The following is a 20,654-nucleotide window of genomic DNA, read 5'->3' as shown; positions in this document are numbered from 1 at the left end:
AGCTGCATAGTCCCAAGGAGCCCAGTTGCCCCCCAGCTGCCATTTGCGGACAAGGAAGGAAGGGGCTGGCTTGTGCAGCTGTGCAAGCTGAGCAGGCCATAGCCAGCTGGGGAGGACTAGCTTCAGAGGGAGGCAATGGTCTTCTCTTTGTCTTGGCGATCACTCATGACCGAGTAAGATTGTCTTCCAAAATATAGTGTTTAACAATGGATCTGTCTGAATCTGTATCCACCGCTGATGTACCGGACCATGACTAGGGGCTTCTGGATTTCACAGTCCTGCCCCTGTCGCCATTTGCCAATCGCCATGGGACTTTTGTTATGGAAGACGCCTGCATGTTAATTTGTTTTATGTGGGGAGATCAGCGCACAATGATGAAGACACAATCTTGACAGAAAAAGGCTTTGATCCAGTGGCATGGGTACCATGACGATTGGAAGTCCTTTACCTGCTGCAGCCTTCATCCGCCTTCACAGCCATTGTAACATACACATTGTTATCCTCCGCCTGTTCTGCCATTGAGGACTTTCTTGGATCGTTCTTTGTCTGGTTCCTCTCCCTTGACCTTACTGCCATGGGTGACCCTGCTGGGAGTACATGACTCCTGACGGCATCGCTCACAGGGTTCATTGGAACACACAAGCCCACTCACCACCACAAGGTGACGATCCAGCTTACCATGAAAACCCTATTCATAAGGTAGCCGTAAGTCGGGATCGACTTGAAGGCAGTCCCCATCCATCCCCCCCCCATTGCTGACTTATGCCTTCTCCCCATTCATCCTCAGTAATTTTTAATTAAAGAAGAAACATAATGTGACATGGTCATGCTCCGAAGGTTTCCTTGTCCACTGCAAATGACACTTAGCGAAATGGAACGTTAGGAAACTTTGAGTGCAATGTTGTTAAGTGTCTCAGTTAACTAACAGCACATGCCTGTACATATTTACTTGGAAGCAAGCCTCACTGAAGTCAATGGGAGTTCCAAGTCAGTGAGCATAAGACTGCAGTCTTAATATTGCCTGGAGATGTAGGAAAGAAACACAGGCCTGTTTCCTCATAGCATAAATAATTCCTGCTCCAGGTGATAGGAAATCCATTGGGCAGGATATACATGAATTACCTTTATGTTAAGAAAGAAACCTCTCTGTGTTGTACTGTACTTCTCCCAATTTCTCCTGGAAAATAAAAAATATTTAAGCAATACAGATGACATGGCCAGGGAGCAAAACAATTTCAGTGCTTTTGTTTGATTCCATTTGTGACTGAAATTGTTCCTGTTTAAGCAAATAAAGGTTTTGTAACCAGTTGAGCACACCTCTAGAATTTCAGTTTATGGGTTACAGCAAGTCAGTTTATTGTGATTTAAGTGTCAGCGATTATCTTTAAGTGGTTGCAATACAAATAACTGAAACACTTCATGCAAGACAATGTTCATTCTTATAGAATCATAGAGCTTAAAGCACTAGGCTTATATACTATCTGTGGCATCCTAATCTTTCAAGAGGGCAGGTGTCTGGACAAGCCCAAGATGTGTTAAAATCCTTCCTGATACAAGTTGTGCTCAAATGATTCATTTTGGATGGAACCTGTAGGTGTTATCACACTAAAAACAAAAATCAAACCCTTATTTTTAAATCTCTAAGCTCAATTTAGAGTTCTGCTCAGGCTTAACAGATACAATCAGGTGAGATTCAGGTTCTGTTCAGTTCCAAGGCGTTGTTCTGGTCTTGGGTTCATGTTTGTTTTGACTTCCGGTACCCAGCAGTACATCCCCTTGATGTGGTATGAGCCTTTGCTAGCTGAGTAACCCAATCCTATGCACATTTATTGGGAAGCAAGCCCCACTGTATTCAATGGGACATAATGGCCAAGTCAGTGTAACCTGAAAATAAATATTATCTGTTCAAATGGCACTTAATTTCCAAGTTCATGGGTTAGAATCAGTGTTAATGCATGCAGATTTCTCTCTGATGTTGGGTAATTAGATACATTTTGGTTTTGAATTGTATTTTTATGATTCTCACAAGAGTAGCAATAATAAAAGGGGAATGTATAAACATACAGGGTGAATAGTACTATAGTGAAGCAACAGTATGCCCACCAGTACCTGCTGTGGCACTTACGAAAGGTCTCAGCAAATATCCCCTCAAAAAATCCACAATGCACAGGGCACTGTTTGTTCTTCCTGCTCAGTTCCTGTTTGCACTGCCTTGGCTCCTCCTACATTGATCATGCCCCCTTAAACATGTCCACATTTCATTGAATGGACATCCATGTTCCCTTCTGTTCTGAATAGAGGAGAGGTGCAAAGAGCTTCTGTCTGAGTGAGTGCTACAGTGGCTGACGTAGGTGCCTTTTTTCCATTGATGGGCATGCCTGCACAATTTTATGGTCTTTTTTTTCTGTCGAGATGTGGAAGCAATTTTATGTTATACCACATCCCTATGGGAGGCATTTTGTGGCCGGTGCACAGGGTACTTTCTGAAAATTTCAAATGTGTCCACCGACACAGAAAGGTTCACAACCCCAGGCATAAGCTATGAATGGATACCACTTCTCAATTAAATTGTCAGAATGCATTTGTCTATCGGAGACATGTATTTCCTTTGTAAACTTATCCATTAAGGCTGAGATTCTATACACACTTACCAGGGAATTCCATTGAACTCAATGGGACTGATGCTTCAGTAGGCAGGAATAGGATTCCTCTGTAAAGTTCACTTCTAGAGTCTTTCATTCCATTGATTAAATAGCATATGACTGTTCTTCCAATGTGAAGATATTTTGAATCTTGCAAAGCTTGAAGGTTTCTGTAGGGAAAGAATGGGGAACCTGTGGCTCTCCAGATGTTGATGGACTACATCTATCATTCCTTGCCATTGGTCATGCTGGCTGGGGCTAATGGGAGGTGCAGTCCAGCAACATCTGGAAGGCCACTGGTTACCCAATGTGCTGTAGGGAATTAAGTCTAGTTGTCATAAAAATGTTACCTAATCCCAATATGGCACTAGTTAAGGCAGATCTATTTGTGATAGTACTAAGCTTCTGAAAAATCTTTTTTTATTTTATTTTTATTCTTTTTCTAAACTACTCTGGGATTATAATTGTAGGATGGTATTAAAATACTTTGAATTTAATAAAAAATAGATCATGGTAGCTTTCAACTATCTCACATGTATACCACATATGTAGTAATGTGCGAGTCCTGTAGCAGTGTTTCAGCACTTGCAAGTGATAGGAATTTCTTAATCCTATTTAGCTTTAACTGATGCATGCCAATACCAATGAGTCATCTTTAACCCATTCTCATGTGCATAGTCAGAAGTAGATTTGAATTATACTTTTTTTTCATATCCTCTTCCAATTTTCTGCATAAATTATATATTGTTTAAGGTACAACACTTTCTCTCCGTTGCCTAACATAAATTAGGATCTGTGCACCAGGCAAGCAGCCCATTTAAACTATTTAGCAAGCAGTTAAATGTGTATGTGTGTGTACATACAGCCATATATACAATATACATATTCCTCCCATAGCTGTTTAACCACCCAGAAACTATTTTCCAGAACTCTTTTTTTAATGGAGTATTGTTCATTGATCTTGGCAGGATAGATTGATGGGCGTTGCTGTTGGTAGAAGTGGTACTCCCTTGGACTAGCACCAAGGCTGTTAGACTTTTGACGGCTAGTAGTAGCATATTTACCATTACCCATGGTTGCTTGGCCAAAGTGAACATCACAGAATGAGCAGCACAGTAGATAGTTTCTGGCCTGTTTAACATAAGATAGACCTAATAAGACAAAGATGTATGCACAAAGTTTGGCTTATGTTTTTGTCCATCTTTGGATGTTGTGCTTGACATATCTAATACTGATATGCTGTTATATTACCAGTAGACAGTTTTATATGCCAAAATAGCAACTCTTAACTCAGACATACTAGAGGTGCTTTAATGTCAGTGACAGTTTGTTTGAGTCACTGACATTAGAGCACCACCAGTATAAGTGATTTTGAGTACAGCTGTATTTCTCCAAAATATCAGAGAGATAAACTGGATGTCCCTTGCACTACTTTCATAGACTTTATTGCACATTATCAAGCTATTTTTGTTATTGTTGCTGTTTTGTAGTAGATACTTAGTTATGTTTGAACTATAAATTTTTAATTCCTCGATTTTGAAATGTAACGAATATTTTCATAGAAGGTTTATATGATTTCATAAATTCTAATAAATACAAGGAAAATGTGTGTTTGGTTTTATTAATATCAGAAGAGTCTCAACAGCTAGTCAAGTTTGACATGAAGGAATAAACAGTAAACAGTGGTTTCACAAAAAGAGCATTCCTGGATGAAACCAAAGACCCATCTACTCTAGCATCCTGTTATTTTCCGCTAATTTATCTAAACCACTTTTAAAGCCATCCAAGTTGGGTGCCATTACTACATCTTGTGAAGTACTTCCTTTTGTCTGACCTGAATCTTCCAACATTCCACTTCATTGAATGTCCCCAGATTCTAGTCTTATGAGAAAGGTGAGAAAAACACCACCCTATTCACTTTTTCCACACCATGTTAAATTATTATGTTATGGACTGCCTTCAAGTAGATCCCGACTTATGGCAACCGTATGAATAGGGTTTTCATGGTAAGCGAAGTAAGTAAGAGGGGGTTTACCATTGCCTCCCTCTGAGGCTGAGAGGCAGTGACTGGCCCAAGGTCACCCAGCGAGCTTCATGGCTGTGTGGGGTTTCAAACCCTGGTCTTCCAGGTTGTAGTCCAACACTCTAACCACTATGCCACACTGGCTCTCACCATGTTAAATACCTCTGCCATATCCTCACCCCTTACCTTTTTTCTAAATGATACAGCCATAATATTTTGTTGTAACCTTTCCTTGCATAGGAAGTGTTCCAGCCTCATGGTCTTTTTAGTTGCCTTTAAAAAAAACCTTTTCCAGCTCTACAATATCCTTTTTGACATGCAGCCACCAGAACTGTTGTATACACAGTATTCCAAGTGTAGTCCCATCATGGGTTTGTATAACAACATTGTATTTATACAATTATTTAATTATTTTGTTGCATTTGAATACCGCCCCATAGCCGAAGCTATTTTGTGTTCAATCCCTTTCCTAAATTGCTGTTTTTCACAGTTTCCACACCCTGGATTGATGATTTAATTGAGCTGTCCACCAGAAACTCAAGCTTACAACAATTAAGGTTATGTATAACAACAGAAAACAATAAACACCAGTAGATATTTCAAAAAACAAAACAAAACCCAGTAACATCTAAAAACTATAATCAGACAAATCAGAGACCAGTTAAGGCTTGTTTGAAAGTAACTCTTATTTTCTTTCAAAATGTGATATTTCAGAAAGACAGACAAGCCAAACAAGCCTTATGTGAAAGGAAGTTTCAGAGCCTTGATGCTGCCACTAAGAAAACCATGCCTTGCGTATCTACCAACTTAACCTTAGCCAGAAGTGGCACATAGATCAGAGATTCCTCAGAAAATCTTGCCACATAGAAAAAATCATGTGAGAGCAACTGGACCTTTAAATGCCTTGTGTCCAAACAGTTTAGGGCTTTCAAGGTTATGAACACTGGCAGGACCAAGAAACAAGGGTTCTTTTATTAGTGGCCCTGCTATTGTGGAACTGCCTCCCATTGGAAGTATCTAAGGCTCTCTCATTGACTGGCTTTAAATATGCTCTAAAGACCTAGTTGTTTATATCTTATATTTATAATAATGCTGGCCTCTTTTCTTTAACTACTTTAATTTTAACCACATTTGTTATTTCACCACTGATTTTGAAATGAGTTGGAATTGTATCCAACGCTGCCATCTCGTTCATGCAACAGATTTCTGCGTGTGCAATAGACCTCCCCCCTTCTCTCCCATGTAGCCCCACATACACCCTCAAAACCTGTTCTAAGGGGTTGGAGGACTCTCTGGAGCAGTTTTGGGGGCTTACAGGAAGAAGATGGGGCTGTCTGTGCAAGGGGAATACTGCCCACACAGTTTTGGATTGTTGTAATTGACTTGAAGGCATATAACAACTTATGGCGACCCTATGAATCAGCTACCTCCAACAGCATCTGTCATGAACCACCCTGTTCAGATCTTGTAAGTTCAGGACTGTGGCTTCCGTTATGGAACCAATCCATCTTTTGTTTGGCCTTCCTCTTTTTCTACTTCTATTTTTCCCAGCATTATTGTCTTTTCTAATGAATCATGTCTTCTCATTATGTGTCCAAAGTATGATAACCTCAGTTTTATCATTTTAGCTTCTAGTGACAGTTCTGGTTTAATTTGTTCTAACACCCAATTATTTGTCTTTTCGCAGTCCATGGTATCTGCAAAGCTCTCCTCCAACACCACATTTCAAATAAGTTGATTTTTCTCTTACCCGTTTTTTTCACTATCCAACTTTCACATCCATACATAGAGATTGGAAATACCATGGTCTGCATGATCCTGACTTCAGTGTTCAGTGATACATCTTTGCATTTGAGGACCTCTTCTAGTTCTCTCATAGCTGCCCTTGCCAGTCCTAGCCTTCTTCCAATTTCTTGACTATTGTCTCCATTTTGGTTAATGACTGTGCCAAGGTATTGATAATCTTTGACAAGTTCAATGTTCTCGTTGTCAACTTTAAAGTTACATAAATCTTCTGTTGTCATCACTTTAGTCTTCTTGACGTTCAGCTGTAGTCCTGCTTTTGTGCTTTCCTCTTTAACTTTCATCAGCATTTGTTTCAAATCATTACTGGTTTCTGCTGGTAGTATGGTGTTGTCTGCATATCTTAAATTATTCATATTTCTCCCTCCAATTTTCACACCTCCTTCATCTTGTTCCAATCCCGCATTCCATATGATATGTTCTGTGTATAGATTAAACAAATAAGCAGAGCTTGGAAAAGTTACTTTTTTGAACTACAACTCCCATCAGCCCAATCCAGTGGCCATAAAATACACCCGTCTCACATCCTTTCCGATTGGGAACCAATCCGTTTCTCCATATTCTGTCCTTACAGTAGCCTCTCATCCAGAGAATAGGTTGCACATCAGGACAATTAGATGCTGTGGCACCCCCATTTCTTTTAAAACATTCCATAGTTTTTCATGATTACACAGTCAAAAGCTTTGCTGTAATCTATAAAGCACAGGGTGATTTCCTTCTGAAATTCCTTGCTCCGTTCCATTATCCAGCCTATGTTTGCAATATGATCTCTGGAGCTTCTTTCCTTTCTAAATCCAGCTTGGACGTCTGACATTTCTCGCTCCATATATAGTATGAACGTTTGTTGTAGAATCTTGAGCATTACTTTACTTGCATGGGATATGAAGGCAATAGTTTGATAATTACTGCATTCCCTGGGATCCCCTTTCTTTTGAATTGGGATGTATATTGAATGCTTCCAGTCTGTGGGCCATTATTTAGTTTTCCATATTTCTTGACAAATGTTTATCAAGATTTGGACAGATTCAGTCTCAGGAGCTTGTAGCAACTCTATTGGTGTGCCATCTGTTCCTGGTGATTTGTTTCTTCCAAATATTTTAAGAGCAACTTTCACCTCACATTCTAAAATTTCTGGTTCTTCATCATACGGTTCCTCTGTGAATGAATCTGTCATCCTGGCATCTCTTTTATAGAGTTCTTCAGTGTATTGTAATCATTTGGAATAGATATTCCAAATTTTGGCATTATGATTGCTTTGTTGTTACTCTGATTTTCGATATTACCAGTTCATGATCTGTAATGCAGTCTGCTCCTGGTCTTGTTTTTGCAGAAAGTATGGAACGTCCCCATCTTCTGCTACCAATTATATAATCAATTTGATTCCTATATTGACCATTTTGGTGATGTCCATGTGTACAGTCGTCTTTTTGGTTGCTCAAAAAATGTGTTTGCAAGAAACAAATTCAATAAGTCTCTCTCCTGCTTCATTTCTATCTTCTAAGCCCCATTTCCCCACAATTTCTAGTTCTCTGTTCCCTACCTTTGCATTCCAGTCCCCCATGATTACCAGCACATCTTGTTTTGGTGTGTAATCAATTTCTTCCTGTACTTCTGCATAAAATCTCTCCAGTTCCTCTTCTTCTGCATTTGCTGTTGGAGCATAGACTTGGATGATGGTTATGTTAATAGGTTTCCCATTAAATCGTATTGATATAACTCACTCAGACCTTGCGTTATAGCAGTTAATTGTTTTTGCTACATCACCTCACTATTAAAGCAACCCCATTCCTTAATTTCTCATTTCCTGCATAAAATATTTTGTAGTTCCCTGATTGAAAATGTCCCATTCCTGTCCATTTTAATTCCCTTATGCCAAGTATTGTAATGTTGATACATTCAATTTCTTTCTTGACAATTTCTGACTTTCCTTGGTTCATGCTTCTCACATTCCATGTTCCTATTGTGTGCGTCGTGCACATCAGCCTCTGGGCTGCCTTTCGGCTTTGACCCAGCTGTGTCATTAGTCACAGTGCTACTCGTACTTGCCCTTTATTCTTCCTCAGTAGCTCGGTGAGTGCCTTCTGACCTGGGGGGTCTCATCTTTCAGCACTATCTCATGTTTTGTGATTTTTATTGTGAAATTGGTATTTAAGAAATAAAACCTCTGCTGGATCAGGCCAAGGGGCTACCTAGTCCAGCATCCTGTTCTCACACTGGCCAACTAGATGTGTACAGAAAACCCACAACCAGGATCTGAGTGGTGCAAAAGAGTGGTGGATGGGTCTTTGAGGATAAAATTGTCTCTTAGCTTCATAAGCAGCAGTGATTGGTGGGCTGGGACAGTGCTGCTGTGGTGTATTGGGAGGCCAAGGTGGCAGAAAGGTTAGTGTGGTGCAAACATACAGTGGAGCCAATCTAGCGCTGCTGCCTGTGTGTTTGCACACCCCTGACTTTGTTGGGCTGGTGACCAGTAGGCATTACTGTCTCTAGTAGTTTTCCATGAAGCCTGCAAGTGTGAAGACGTAACTGTGGTTAAGGGGGAGTTATGTCTATGCTCTGTCTGGGAACGGACTGCCAGGGCCGTTGCTATGGTAGCCATCTGATAGCGACTGGGAAAGTTCTAACAGAGTCTATGTGTTGTTCTCTTCTGAATTATGCCTCTGAGCTGAGAGGCTGTCTTTTGTGTTTATCTATGGAGAGAGATGTACCAGAAGGGGGGTGACTGAAGAATCTCTACATGTATTTACTCTTAAGCCTCTGGCCTTAATGTCTTTCAATAAAGACTCTTAACATGCTTTGAAGACGTTTCTTGCTCCACTTAACTTCAAAGTAATGTATGCTGTTTCACACAACAACGCATACAATCCAACAGTGGTAGCAGAGGATGGTTACGCTCCACAGCGCATTACACGGGAGTAAGTTGCTGGTCTGAACGGCAGACGGAGTTCCAGAGAGGGCAGCTTGATTGATTGAACCAGACGGAGGTGAGCAACATGGCTGTAAACCTGTCTGGGGGAGGCTTGCCGATGGAACGACTTAATGAGAAGAATTTTGCCAGCTGGAAGCCGAGGATGAGGGCTTTGCTGATAACAGAGGATTTATGGGACGTGATTGAGGAAAAAACCCCGGCGGTACCGACTGCGGCCTGGAAGCGTCGAGACCAGAGGGCGCAGGCGTTTATAATCTTGGCTCTATCGGATTCTCAACTGATGTGTGTGAGAGATGAGCCGTCGGCTAAACAGACGTGGGATGCGTTGCAGGATATGTCCCAGGAATGGCAGCGGAGGCAGGAGGCGCAGAGAGCCCAGCCGGTGGAAGCTGTCAGAAGCAAGGAGGAGAAATATGCCGAACCGGAGCAGGCTGCCGAAAGCAGACAGGAAAACAAGCGGGAGCAGCAGCGGCTGAAGTCTTGTTTTGCCAGTGGGGCTCGTGGGCATCTCCGTAAAGATTGTGCAATCAAGCGAAACTCCAGGGACGGAGGCTTGAAGCAGGGCAGTGTGAACTTTGTTAGTAAAAAGAACTCTCAAGATTTACGACCTGTGAACTGGTTGCTCGACAGCGGAGCAAGCCATATACTAATTAAAGACAGGAGTCTGTTTTACACGTCTACAGATGAGCAGGACTTTGTTTTACTTGCTGATGGATCACGGAAATCCGTAAAAGCTAAAGGTCTGATTAAATTTGACAAGCTTGGCATTATGACAGACTGTTTGTTCGTTCCAGACTTGGCTCATAATATTTTATCAGTTAGCAAACTGGTGAGTTGTAATTATTCAATTTTGTTTCACAAATACCAATGTTTTGTAATGAGGGGAGATCAAGTGTGCATGCAGGGAAGCCTTGATGATTCACAGTTTAAAATGTCCATGGGTGTGAAGTGTGCTGATGCCTTGAGTTTAATGGGGCGGAAAGGGAATAACCGCCAGAGCTGTAAGAAGACAGCTGTTAAAAGCACACAGCCACAGTATTCATGTAATGCAGTCAGGCTGATGCCTGAAAGAGTGCATTGCAGCCGAGTTTACAAGCCACAGGGTAAGAGACGTGGCAAACGTGCACCTAGAGCACAAGAGAATGCATATTTCAAAGTTTGGTGTCCAGAAACACAGCAGTTAATTCTGAGCAGAAGCATTAAAGTCTCAGAAAAGCCTTGGGATCAAAGGGAGACAGTCCTTCTTACAGGAACAAATGACACACAAACACAAACACGAACACCATCACAGAAATTTCAGCCAGATGTTAACGTTAAAGTGGAAGGTACACAAATACCTCTCAGAGATGCTTTGAGTGAGCTCATTTCTGGAAAACGCAGATCAAAGAAACGAAAAGCTGAGGAAATGGAAGCTCCTGCGCAGGTTGTGCCAAGCACAAGCACAAATGGGGGGGCAGAGAGAGCCGAGGCTCTGGTTCCTTTAAGACGCTCCACGAGAGCGAATTTAGGCAAACCGCCTGACAGATTTACTGTGGGATTAATAACAAGTCCTGGAATGAATAAAGTTGTAGACATGGATCCTGAGACACTTTATTTGACATGTGTTGAACCAAAGTTTGAGTGAATAAAGTTTTGAAAATGCAATGTACTGAAATGTATTGCAAGAGGTATTGTAGAAATGTATGACTGTATGACTATGTATTATGGAGATGTATTTCATGTGTATTTTGCAGTCTTAATGAAAAAAAGGGAGGCTGTTGGGCTGGTGACCAGTAGGCATTACTGTCTCTAGTAGTTTTCCATGAAGCCTGCATGTGTGAAGACGTAACTGTGGTTAAGGGGGAGTTATGTCTATGCTCTGTCTGGGAACGGACTGCCAGGGCCGTTGCTATGGTAGCCATCTGATAGCGACTGGGAAAGTTCTAACAGAGTCTATGTGTTGTTCTCTTCTGAATTATGCCTCTGAGCTGAGAGGCTGTCTTTTGTGTTTATCTATGGAGAGAGATGTACCCAGAAGGGGGGTGACTGAAGAATCTCTACATGTATTTACTCTTAAGCCTCTGGCCTTAATGTCTTTCAATAAAGACTCTTAACATGCTTTGAAGACGTTTCTTGCTCCACTTAACTTCAAAGTAATGTATGCTGTTTCACACAACAACGCACACAATCCAACAGACTTTGCCACTGCCTCCCCCTCCTGGTACACCACAATGAAGGTGGGGGTAGGGGTATCAATTAAGTAGCGTCAAACACTACTGATCATAAGTAGTGATCGTTTTGTGGTGCTATATTGGGTCAAATATATGGCTTCACATTTAGGGCTCAGACCCAACCCCTCTGCCTTGTACTTAGTTTCCTGAGCAAGTTACATGTTCTTTGTGACTAGCAAGTTGCACATTATTTGTGAGTAGCCAGACTCCATAGTGTGGAATTAGGTTCTAAATTCTAAATAAGTTCTAAAGCCATTTTGGGATGATGCACATGACTAAATTTCCAAATGATGTATCGGTTGGCAATCCCTCTCATAGGTTAGTGGCCAAGGAGCCAAACAGTAGCCCCCCAGCAACACCTTATGAAACTTACCCTCCAGCAAGAACTGGAACCTGCACAAGGCAGCTCAGACAGATGTCACTGAAAACCACTGGGAGGTCCAATACAATGTGCACACACACTTGTCAAGGATTTCTGAGGCAATCTCAGTCCTTCAAGTACCAGCAGCCAGCAGCAGCCAGTGAGGTGGTGTGGGTCCATTGTTCTCCTGGCTTCCAAATATGGTAGGTCACTGCAGCTGCTGCTGACCAAGAGGAGGAGTGGCGAGGCACAAGGAGCTTGGCATGTTGTGGCATGTGAGCGCAGGAGCGCCACTGCGCCGAGTTCCTTCTGCCACCTCCTCTTGCTCAGTAGCAGCAATCCACTGCTTGGAAGCCAGGAGGGAGAGCAACAGAGCCCCACCCACGCCATCTCACCAGCTACTATTGCCATCTCCCCAATCAGCTGGGATAGTGGGTGTTGTAGTCTAACATCTGGGGTAAGGATGGGAAAATCTGTCAATTTTGGCTCTCTCCTTTTCTCATTTTTCCAGTTTTAAATTCAGTTCTCCACATTTTTGCAAGTAATTTTCCCTAATGCATTTTTGTATATTTTCATATGAACTTAGGGCACACTTTTCCCCAATATAGATATTTTTGTACACATTATTTGGTTGGAGTACTGCATCACAAAATTCAGAGAAGTACGCATTTTGAGGCAAAGCTGTATTTCTATTTACATATTGTTTCAGAAAGTGCAAATTAGGTAGGTTCATATTAAACTACAAACTGAACCAAAGTTTCCCCCATCACTACTTCAGATGAGAATTTTTTCTCAGGCCACAGCAGAGGAGGAAAGGATTAAATTCTCCTTCCATACCTCCCCCAATCCCACTAATGATCAGATAAAAACATGCACAGTCATTGCAAAGCTACATTTAACATCATTCAGTTTGACCCTAATGCATCATGGCTATATAATATCTTCAGGATCAGAGTGAACATGCCTCTGAACACCATACGCTGGGGAACAATAATGTGAGAACGCAATTGTGCTTGCAGGCTTCCCATAAGTCTATGGGAAGCAGAATGTTGGTTTAATTCAGACAGGCTCTGTTTACGTTCTTAAGCACTTCCACATTAATGCAGTGGAGGCTGGTCTACTGGGGCACTGTCCTACCAACTGAAATTTCAAGGATTTGTTTTGAAGTTCCCCTCAAAATCACACTTTCCTGTCTCGCACATACTCATACCCTTCCATTTGAACTTAGAGAGACTGTTTCTGTCAACATCCCATCCTGTGACAAATCAGCTCTCTACACCATTCAGCTAATCCGCATCTTAAACTATATTGATATGACCTGAAGGTCCCTCCCATCCATCCCCAGGCAGAAAAACTATGTGAAAAATCTGTGTTTTACTAGTGTCTAGGGTGCCTTATCCTAGCAGTTTTGCAAGTTCCTCTCCCCTCTGTTGTCATGATGGCAATGCAGACAATCAGGAGTTAGGACACAGGAATTAACATACAGTCAAATACAACATTAGTAGGCTGCAGCCATGGTAGACCTATTAGCCTATCAGAATCATACACATCTGAGCATGTGCAACACTGTTCCCTTGAAGGCCACACCTATACAGACAGGCTCCAGGAGTGTTGCTCTCTGTGCAGCCTTGCTCTTTGCTTTTCTTTTGTTTCCCTGACCACTCTTTTTGTGTGAGTGAGTACCCCCCGGACACGGTTAAGCCGCTTGTCCATAAAAAAACAATGTTTTTAACTTATGCCATGGAGGATCTAGATGTGGATTTATTTATTTTATTTATTTAAATATTTATAAACTGCACTTTCATAGGTTGTGAAACATAACATAAGGTAGCATACAACATAAAAACACAATACTACAGTAATAGTGAGCACATGGATAACAAATTGATAAAATCTGGTTGGTTAAAAAAAAATGTTCCAAAGGCCTGTCAAACTTCTGTTGACAAGAAGTTCCATGTTTTAATTAAACTTTTCCATGCCTTGAAGTTTCAATATGTATGCAGTTTCAGCCCATACGGGCCCCTTCTAGTACATATGACTGACAGGGTCCAGCACAAGATGCGGAAAGTGTGTAGCTGACTTTTCAACCCATGTCCCAAGGGGAAAAATATTTGCCTGTTGACTTTCCCAGAGACACTTCATGTTAAAGTCTAAACTATGTAAGCTGTTGTGGCTTCTACTGTCACTCCACTGTTGTCACCTAGTAACCATAGAAGGGCACTGAGGGACAAGAAACAATAGAGGTGTGGGCTGAATTTCACACACTGATTTGAACTAACCAACCAGACCTCGAGCTGCAGGCCTCTGTTTATTGCAGTTGGGATAGAGAACGTGATTTAGTGGTAGATCTGCTTGTTGGGGCTTTTAGGGGTTTTGTGTGCATTAAGACTGTAAAACAGGAGTGGCATAGGGTAACATATTATTCCCCCCAAAAGCAGCACTCGTTTATGTTGGCAGGACAAAACTGCTTGCTCCATTTTTAAATAGTTTCAAATTGTTACAGAAATGATCAAATCAATTTTATCCTGAAAAGCAAATATGATAAATATCCCTGAATGGACAAAATGATCTCATCTCCTGCCATTGCTTCCAAAAATTACGCTATTTCTGCCAAAAGAATGAAATGTGTTACTGTAGAGATAGTTCCTAAAGACTATTTTCTGAGGTTGTCTTGTTTGTAAAGATACTTCACACACACACACAGTTTTACTGAGTTTTTTCTCTTATTTTAACTTCAGTGTTCGAATAGGCATATATTATTTTACCACAGTTTGATTCTGATAGATGGTGATGATCACGTTGATCTTTACTGCATTATTGTATTTTATATTCTTTTATAATGTTCTATTCTGATATTTTGAAATGTTGCATTTGATATTTTAAGATATGCTGCAAACCCTTAGAAACAATCTAATCTAATTAATTCATTAATCCTGCCATATTGATGGATTGATTGTTAAACCACTCAGAGAATTGGAGCTGTATGAAGGAAATAGGGTGTCAACAACTTTCAGCACCCTTAACAAACTACAGTTCCCAGGATTCTTTCGGGAAAGCCATAACTGTTTAAAGTACTACAACGCTGCTTTGAACTATGAGGCAGATGTGGGCACATTCCCCCAAAGCATGACAGGTAAGAAGGGCCATTCCAGATAGCTACACCCCCCACCCTGTGGCACATGTGCTAAACAACTGTTTCCCCGTGTGTTCACACATACAGCACAAATATCTGCAGGGAAGGGCCTTTAAGCATGCAATCATACACATGAAGGTTTACATGAGACATGAACCTGTGCAATTGGAAGTCCAGGTTGTATGGAAGCTCTTCACACCTACAGCTGTGAATATTAAGGCTCCTCCTTGCAGATGTTTGCACTGTATGCATGGATATGAGGGGAAGAGTTACTCCTCATGTATCTCTTTCATCTATTCCAATTTCTTTTAAATTAACCTGCCCTTTATCACAATGTCATACTAAGACAGGATACAAGGTGTAAAAGTACTGGAATCAATTCTACAACTGTAAGCTTGTTTTTTGAATTTTAATATATCAACTGACCCTCAGTCTCTAGTCCTTTAAGTTACTGGTCTAGGCTTTAAAGCTGGCGTGGCTAACTTTGTTTGACCTGAGAACTACATTCACTGTTGGCTAAGTCTCTGGCGGCTGCATGTCAGTTGTGGCAGAGCTTGGAAAAGTTACTTTTGTGAACTACAACTCCCATCAGCCCAATCCAGTGGCCAGGTTGGCTGGGGCTGATGGGAGTTGTAGTTTTAAAAAAGTAAATTTTCCAAGCTCTGGGGTGTGGCCACCCCAAACTCTCTTTCATGCGCACACAGTGAGGCATGCTAAAAGTCATTGCCACCTCTCTCCTCATTGCATGGTTGATTTGATGACCAGGGAGGAGGTGCTGAATTCTGTCCACCCCAGCATTGTGTCTACTTTAAAAAAAAAATGCTGCCAAAATCGATGGGGACTTTGGGGGCCATAAACGTTTGCTTAGGGGCCAAATTAAGCCTCCCAAATGCAGGTTAACCACTCCTGTTTTAAAGCATTTTTCAAGGGGATGCCCAACTTAGATTCTCAACTGGAGTCAGATAATTCAGTGTTTGGTGCACATCGTTGCTTGCTGTGTCTGAAAGTTCGTGGCTCAAATCACACATATTCATTTTCAGTAGTCTGTGGTAAGAACAAAACTGTGGAGCTGTTTCAGAAATCCATCTTTGGAATTTCTTTTTCTGCCACACCTTCCCCTCTGAAATGAAAGCCTAAAATAACATTATTTTTTGAAGAATTGCTGAAGACAACAAAAGCACAACCTTCCTCCTGTATACCCATCAAACTTTGTTGCTGCTCAACAAGAAATTGAGCTATTCACACAGCGTGGTTGAGCATTAAAACTCCCAAACCACTTGGGGAATCCACCAAAGATTTTCTACCAATGTTTATTAGTTTTGGAGAAAATCCCATGTTTGCAGCTTAAATAGAAGGAAAACTGACAGAAAAACTCATGTACTCAACATCAACATTTTGTGATATGAAGTAAGGAAAAGCTGTTAATCTGAAAATGAAGTCTATGTAGGCCAACGGAAAGATTGCTTGTTTTATCCAGTAGATGTCACTATTATTCAATAACTTGGAGCCAATGATTCATTTCTAAGTCCAGAGGTATGACAAAGTCCCTCCCATGTGTCTTTAGGGAGAAAAAACATATGACATTTTATCATTAGGAGGACTGTCGATTTTCCAGTCCTTGCTGTGAAGGTCCCGCTCCCTCTGTTGTTAGGAGGTCAAACCAGTAGCCAAGTATCAGATTAGGGAGGACTGCTTGAAAAACAATCCTGCCCCATCTGGTAGCCTATCAGAATCATACATCTGTGCTGAGCATGTTCAGAGCTGTTTCCCTGAGGCTACATCTCCTCATTGCTTTTAGCATGCTCTGGTAACCAGGGAGTGTTTCATACTTTGAGGACCTTTTTATTTTGTTTTGTTTAGTATTTGTTTTGTGACCTTACAAGAGAGAAAGAGGAAAGAGAGAGAGAGAGTGTAAGCAAGCAAGACTGAACACACTGTGAGTCTCTAACATGAATGTCTGTTTTTTACTTAAACTTTTCGCATTCATTTTTGTGAATTAGGAAACTGGGAGGAGAAGTGGTAGATGGCTTATGTATGTGTTGCCACAAACTCTGCATTAACTATTTCCTTGCATTCACTAATTTCCCTGGGGCAGGGCAGGTTGATCTGAGTTACACAGTTCCAGAGTATTTCCAGAAAAGGTGTGTGATCTGCTTCCAACAAGCCCCTCCCCTAGCTTAAGTTCAGAAAAGTTTGAATGCAGAATGAGAGGAAATGTAGATCCTATTGTGCTGTTTTGCTTGCTTTTTTGTGAATGAATTTCTAAAACAAAATGTCTGGGTTCTATGCATGTCTGGATATCACACTGACAGACTCCACACCCTTCTCCAAACCTGGAAGACATTCTCCCAAACCACAGACATAAGAGGCTGATTATGATTACTCTGGTGTGATATATTCTGCACGTAACCAGAGATTATTACTTCACATTTTCAGGACTGGATCATGCATTGCAAATATGTTCTGCTCTGCTCCGATGTGACCTGGCTCAGATGAAATAATCAATTTTGTCTATTGGTTGGAATGATTGTGGTTGTTTTGATTTTTAAAGTGTTCTTGACAATTTAAATTTAATTTTTGGGCAGAGGAAAACTGCATGCAATTGGAAGAAAGTGTTCCTCAGATTTTAATTGTTTGTGTGTGTTTAGTTTGTAGTGTAGTGTAGTTGTAATCAATACATGAATTTAAATTCTTATGTCATGTAGTACGGCTTCATTTCTATAGAGTCAATCTTGTCTGAAAATCATACTTGGGCTCTCTTTCATGGAAGCTCTTCCCCTGTCCACAGATATGCAGAAAATAATTGGGGTGGGGAGAGATGAGGAGACAGTGGCACACTTTCCTGAATAAGAGCTGGACAAGTCCTATTATGATGCAAATAGTAAGGTTAAAAATTGCGGACTTACTAAATCAATGTTACTAGCCGCCACTGGTGTGGTGACAGCTCTATTTACTAGATGACAAGGCAAATACACTCTGCGTATTCTCAGAGGCTCTGACTAATAGTTTCTTTGTTGCAGGGTTTTGAAAAAAATGGGGGGGGACACAAATTATGCTCTGTTGTTCAAGTTCATAGTTAAGCTACATGAATTTCCCATCACTCTGAAAGGGAGCAAAGAGTAGGTTTGCATTGTTTATGATTAAAATACATGTTTTCTTGTTTTTCCTGTTTTGATCTGGGCACTTAATGTCTAACTAGTTTTATGTTTGTTTTCTCAAGCAGATGACAAGGAAAACTAAATCTCCCAGTTGTTACTACTGAACTTGCTCAGCCGCAACCACATTCTGATCTGCAGCAAGATAATAGAGTGTACATTTTCAAAACATGGAAATAGCTTTATTATTTTGGTGTGAGTTTTTTTAATTAATTCAGAATTATTTCAGGAAAATATAGTAGAAGCTGTTTCTTTTCTGTATTCAGGATCCTAGGGGCTCTCTCATGTTGTTCTTTTGAAAGAGAAAACCTGAAATGAAGATTGCATCTGATTGAATCAAAATCACATAACATACCTATGGAAGATAAGAATATTTTTTCCTTATTGTTAATCAGTAATTCTCTTGCAGAATGATATCAAAACACAGCCAACAACTCATTATAACTGCTGCTCGGCAGGAAGCTTCTTTAAAAATAAAGCAGTCATTTTTATAAGTGAGAGAATGAGATTGCAGTTTCGTAAGACCTTGTAGCTTCATTAACATTCAAGACCACATTCTTTTTTGTTTGCTACAATCATGGTTTTTGTTAGCTCTTATTCTGTTCCAAGAAATGTAGCTACTCTTTCAGAATCAAGCCCAGCTTGAAACACAAGAAAAGCAGGTTGCCACATTCTGTTCTAAGATTCAAATCCTTCTACAAGTGCTGGATGTTTATTTTATTTATTTATTTTTATTTTTTAAAGGCTTTGGAGCCCTTTTTTGTTTCTTGAAACAGGCTCCAGCTCATGGGGAGTCCTGGCAGAATGGGGGCCGGGGGGGATTCTGACTCAAGAAAGTAGTCAGCCCCCACAGATGATAAGAGGCAGCCACCACATTACGTCACCACGTGGCACTGTGTGGGCCAGCATTAAGCACAGAGGCCAAAATGTAAGCCAACAAACATACAAACAAAAAAAGTCTGAGGTGTTCTGGAGCCTATTGTAGGATGTGTGTGTGTCTTTTGATTAATTTTTTTAAAAATTAGTTATATTTAAATATTTCTATTCCTAACCGAACACTTGAATTGCACCTCTGTTCTAGAGCCATTTTTATATCTATATCTATATATGGAATTCTGTGAAAACAATAATTTGTTTCTTGCAAACACGTTTTTTGAGCAACCAAAAAGACAACTGTACACATGGACATCACCAAATGGTCAATATAGGAATCAAATTGATTATATAATTGGTAACAGAAGATGGAGAAGTTCCATACTTTCTGTGAAAACAAAACCAGGAGCAGACTGATGTATAGATCATGAACTGGTAATATCGAAGATCAGAGTAAAGCTAAAGAAGAAGAACAAGCCAATAATAATGCCAAAATACAATTTAAATAACATTCCAGAAGAATTTAAAGATCAAATAAGGAACAGATTTGAGGCTTTAAACTTAGTTGATAGAGAACCCGAAAAACTATAAAGTCAGAGATATTATCAGGGAAGAATGCAAACATACAATACCTCTAGTTAAAAAGAGAGAAAGACCTCAATGGATGACTGAAGAAACTCTTAAGATGGTTAAAGAGAGAAGGAAAATAAGGACAGTGAAAAAAGCGGATAAGAGAAAAATCAACTCGTTTGAAATGTGGTGTTGGAGGAGAGCTTTGCCCATACCATGGACTGTGAAAAAGACGAATAATTGGGTGTTAGAACAAATTAAACCAGAACTATCACTAGAAGCTAAAATGATGAAACTGAGGTTATCATACAGTGCCATGAAAAAGTATTTGCCCCCTGTCTGATTTGCTGCATGGTTGCATATTTTTGGCACTGAATATTATCAGATCTTGAACCAAAGCTAATATTAGGGAAAAGGGAACCTGAGTGAACAAATAACACAAAATTTTGATAGTTATTTCATTTATTTATTAAAGAAAGTTAAGCAATGCCCCCTTGTGAAAAAGTAATTGCCCCCTTAGATTCAAAACCTGGTTACGTGACCTTTAGCAGCAATGACTGCAACCAAACACTTCCTGTAGTTCTTGATCACTCTCACAGCTCTGTGGTAGAATTTTTCATGGCCCTGTACTTTGAACACATAATGAGAAGACATAATTTATTTTGTTGTTGTTGTTATGTGCCTTCAGGTCAATTACGACTTACGGCGACCCTATGAATCAGCGACCTCCAAGAGCATCTGTCATGAACCACCCTGTTCAGATCTTGTAAATTCAAGTCTGTGGCTTCCTTTATGGAATCAATCCATCTCTTGTTTGGCCTTCCTCTTTTTCTACTTCCTTCTGTTTTCCCCAGCATTATTGTCTTTTCTAGTGAATCATGTCTTCTCATTATGTGTCCAAAGTATGATAACCTCAGTTTTATCATTTTAGCTTCTAGTGATAGTTTTGGTTTAA

This window comes from Rhineura floridana, chromosome 7, assembly GCF_030035675.1.
Source record: "Rhineura floridana isolate rRhiFlo1 chromosome 7, rRhiFlo1.hap2, whole genome shotgun sequence".
Classification (NCBI taxonomy): domain Eukaryota; kingdom Metazoa; phylum Chordata; class Lepidosauria; order Squamata; family Rhineuridae; genus Rhineura; species Rhineura floridana.
Note: the sequence above shows the minus strand (reverse complement) of the source record.